Below are 4,187 nucleotides of genomic sequence, written 5' to 3'. Positions count from 1 at the left end.
GGTACAAGCTCTTCCTCCTCTGTGAGGGCAGATCTGCGCGTGTTCCCCCCCCCCATAGCTAGGAATCCAAAACAGTCCAGTGGCCCCTTTAAGACCAAATTTTATTCAGGAACAAGCTCTCCCTCCTCTGCAAGGGCAGATCTACACGTCCGTCCCCCCCCCCATAGCTAGCCATCCAAAACAGTCCAGTGGCACCTTTAAGACCAAGTTTTATTCAGTTCTTCCTCCTCTGCGAGGGCAGATATGCACATCGTCCCCCCCCCCCATAGCTAGCAATCCAAAAACGTCCAGTGCAGCCTGAGCGGTGGGTGTTGACTTCTGTCACACTTCCGGTGATGTCAGGGGGCGTGGCATATGCAAATAAGTTATGCTAAGGAGCTATGCTAATGAGCTTCTGCACCTCTTTTTCTACGAAATGACCCCTGGTCTTCCCTAAATGGTTACAAGCCAATAGGACCTGGCGGAGAACAAAGCTTGAAAACTGACCTCTGAACAGAGTTCCGCAGCTTTGAAATCTCTCTCCATGCCCCACTCAAGCCCCTGAGACCCCCACCCCACCCAAGATCTTGAGCAGTGCAGGCCACACCTAGAACACCGGAGAGGAAAGCACAAGAGCTACTGTAACATGATGGATGAGGGCACAGGCTGAGAAATCTCAAGTTCGAATCTCATTTTTGGCCACTGTGAAAATAATGAAGGATTAACACAGGAACCCCCCTCCCCTTTATAAAACTGTTCAAGATTACACATTGAGAAGATTGAGAGATGGTGTTGTGTAGTGGTCAGAGTGTCGGATTATGTTCTAGGAGTCCCAGGTTCAAATCTGTGTTGCCAGGGAAGATTGCGGGGCCACTGACACTCTCAGCCTAACCTATCTCACAGGGTTGCTGGGAAGATACAACGGAAAAGACGAGAACAATTTAAGATGCTTGGGGTCACTGGTCGAGAAAAAGGTGGGGTGCAAGCGAAGTCAATAAAATGAAAATTGCGGCGGAGAGAAGGTATGATCTAGCGCTCAAGAGTGAGCCAGGACTAGATCTCACCTAAATCATGGCATTGTTCAGTTTAATACTGCCCTTTCTCTGAGGAGTTCATCCCCATTTCATCCTCCTAACAACCCTGTGAGGTAGGCTATCTTAATTATGAGCGCCTGTGGTGAGCGGGCAGGGTTGCCAATTTCCAGGTGGTGGCTGGAGATCTCCTGGGATTACAATTGATCTTTAGGTGAAAACAGCTGCTTTGGGAAGAAGAAGAGGAGGAGGAGGAGGAGGAGGAAGAGGAGATTGCGTTTATACCCCACCATTCACTCGGAGTCTCACTTACAATCTCCCTTCCCCTCCCCACAACAGACACCCTGTGAGGTAGGTGGGGCTGAGAGAGCTCTGAGAGAAACTGCTCTTTTTTCAAGAACAGCTCTGACAGAACTACGGCTTGCCCAAGGTCATGCAGCCAGGTGCAAGTGGAGGAGTGAGGAATCAAACCCGGTTCTCCCAGATTAGAGTCCGCGCACTTAACCGCTACACCAAACTGGCTCTCTGGTGTTTTGGAAAGGTGGTTTCAGAAAGTGGGTTCCAGGCCACAAATTCTGTTAGTTTTTGAGGTGCTCCTGGATTTTTGCAAAGGCTCACGCCCTACCACGAATTTTGTTAGTCTTTAAGCCTATGAGTGAGGCTCTGAACCCAGATCTGTGTAGTTCTAGTCCCAACACTCTCTGTGGTCACTGGGGTAAGCGACTCTCTCTTTCAGCCTCCGTCCCTTTCCCCGTCTGAAACGTGGGGACCACACAGGCCTTCCTTACAGGACTGTTGTAACAGTCGTTAGACTCATCCAAATACTGGACCTCTGATATATAAGCTCTACTACATCCTTCATAAATGTAGGTTTTGGGGGGTTTCTTTAATGTTTGTTTGCCTGACCTGCTTTGGTAAGTCACCTAGAGTCACTACTGTCAGAGAGATCGAGTTGGGGAGCCATGTTGGTCTGTCCATAGCAGTAGAAAAGAGTAAGAGTCCAGTCACACCTTAAAGACTAACAGAATTTGTGGCGGGGAAGGAGCTTTCGTGAGTCAACGGCTTGCCCAAGGTCATGCAGCCAGGTGCAAGTGGAGGAGTGAGGAATCAAACCCGGTTCTCCCAGATTAGAGTCCGCGCACTTAACCGCTACACCAAACTGGCTCTCTGGTGTTTTGGAAAGGTGGTTTCAGAAAGTGGGTTCCAGGCCACAAATTCTGTTAGTTTTTGAGGTGCTCCTGGATTCTTGCAAAGGCTCACGCCCTACCACGAATTTTGTTAGTCTTTAAGGTGCTACTGGACTCTTGCTCTTTTCTACTGCCCTAGGAAGGCGATAGGTGTTTCGATACACAAAACATATCTCACAATGGTTTCCTCTACCTCTTTTCATCCCTCGTCCCCAATCCTACACAGCTGATCTGCACATAGACGCACTTCTCACACCAATGGTTGACAGCTCACAGCCTGCAGGGCAAAAGCACCCCTGGCACATGGCATCGCATCGAATGGTCAGACTGGATGGAAACGGTCTCTCTCGGCAGTGAAGGATTTACAGCGGCCCCTCTGCAAGAGCACTGCCCCCAAAAGTAAGCCACATGCCCACCAATGCTCCCTCTAAGCTGTGGAGTCTTGTGAGCAACATTCCACTTTGTGAGCCACTGGCATTAAAGTTGTGAGAGAGCAATTTGGCTACTGCATCAATTGGTTTGTTCTGGAACCCTCCTTCCTGAGCGAAAACAAAAATGTGCGAGCCAGAGGCTCAAAAAACTGTGAGCTAGCTCACACTGACTCTGCTCAGAGGGAACGCTGATGTGTGGACTGGCCTCCCGCTGCGCCACTGGCCACACATGGGATTCTTGAGACCGCAACATGCCAGCCGTTTGCCACCGGAGGGAGGTGCAAAGGCCCGCAACCCGCTTTCGAACGGTGTGGGGGTCGACTTCCCACCCCCTGTTGGAACGAAAAGTAGGGAAAACCATGCCCCCTCTTCCTTCCGAGTTTGTTGTGAGATCACAAAAGAAAAGTTGTCAGAACAGAAGGGCTGCAGACGGACAAGGCATCACACCGAGTTGCAAGCCCTCCTGGAGGGGCCTGGCCTCCCCCCATTTCCAAACTTTCCCCAGAAGCAGAGGGAGGGTAGCCTTCGCCCCCCCCCGCCCCCAAATGACTCTGAGTCTGGAGTCAGCTGAAGGAACAAAGACAAAAGTTTTTCCCTCCCGCCCTGCCTTCGCCCCACTCTCCACTCCACATGTCTGGAGGGGGGGGGGGGAGCGGGGAGCGTGCCGTTGAACACACAATGAGATCCCCCCCCTCCCAAAGGTAAGGCCAAAGGTGCGGGGGGGGGGGAGAGGAGACCCAAAGCACACCCCGGAGGCAGCAGGATGGTTCCCCGGGGCGAGCCCGCCCTGGGAGCGATGCGCCCTCATGCACCCTGGCAATGTGCTCCCATTCATTCTCGCGCAAGAGGACTTCTCTTCCCAGTCTCTTCCTCCCCTCTCCCCAATCTCAGCACAGTCTCTTGGGGGGAGGGGGGAAGCAACCCAACCATCACTTCCTCGTGTGTGGGGTGGTGAAAGATCTAAAAATCCTCCCCAACCCCCAAAAGAATGAAGCCAGAACAAAAAAGCTGGGGGGGGGAGTCCCTTTCTGTGCAAATCTGAAGTGGGGGGAGGATTCTACAGTTTTTGGGGGGTGGGGGGAACCACTTTGGTGTCATTTCAAAAGCCCCCCCCCCAAGCCAGCACAGAGACAAGATGGGTGGGATCCGGGCTAGGAAAGAATGTCAGACGTGAACAAAAGAAGATGAGATTTTGGGGGGAGGGGGGGAAGAAAGAGAGAACCAGAGAGTTGCAAAAGTCAGCCAGGGAGGGGAGGGGGAGAAAAGGCAGACGACCCCCCCCCACCACCTCAAAGTTACCTTTTTGGTTCTGGAATCCGAGATGAGCCCAGGAGTTCCTTTGTTTAATTCGGAGCGAGGGAGCAGAAGGGAATAAGATTCCCCGACCCTTCGAGGAAAGGCAGGGGGGAAAAAAGAAAGAAAGAAAGAAAGAACACCCTCATCCAAATTGGGCAGGGGGGGGGGCCTTACAGCTTGGGAAGGGGGGCTGGGGGGGGGGATGGGGCAGCAGTGCCAAAGTTTTTGACTTCAAGGAGAGGAAGGAGGGGGCACTGCAGAGG

The sequence above is a fragment of the Gekko japonicus genome, unplaced genomic scaffold (genome assembly GCF_001447785.1).
Source record: "Gekko japonicus isolate JY-2015 unplaced genomic scaffold, Gekko_japonicus_V1.1 scaffold914, whole genome shotgun sequence".
NCBI classification, from domain to species: Eukaryota; Metazoa; Chordata; class Lepidosauria; order Squamata; family Gekkonidae; genus Gekko; species Gekko japonicus.
Note: the sequence above shows the minus strand (reverse complement) of the source record.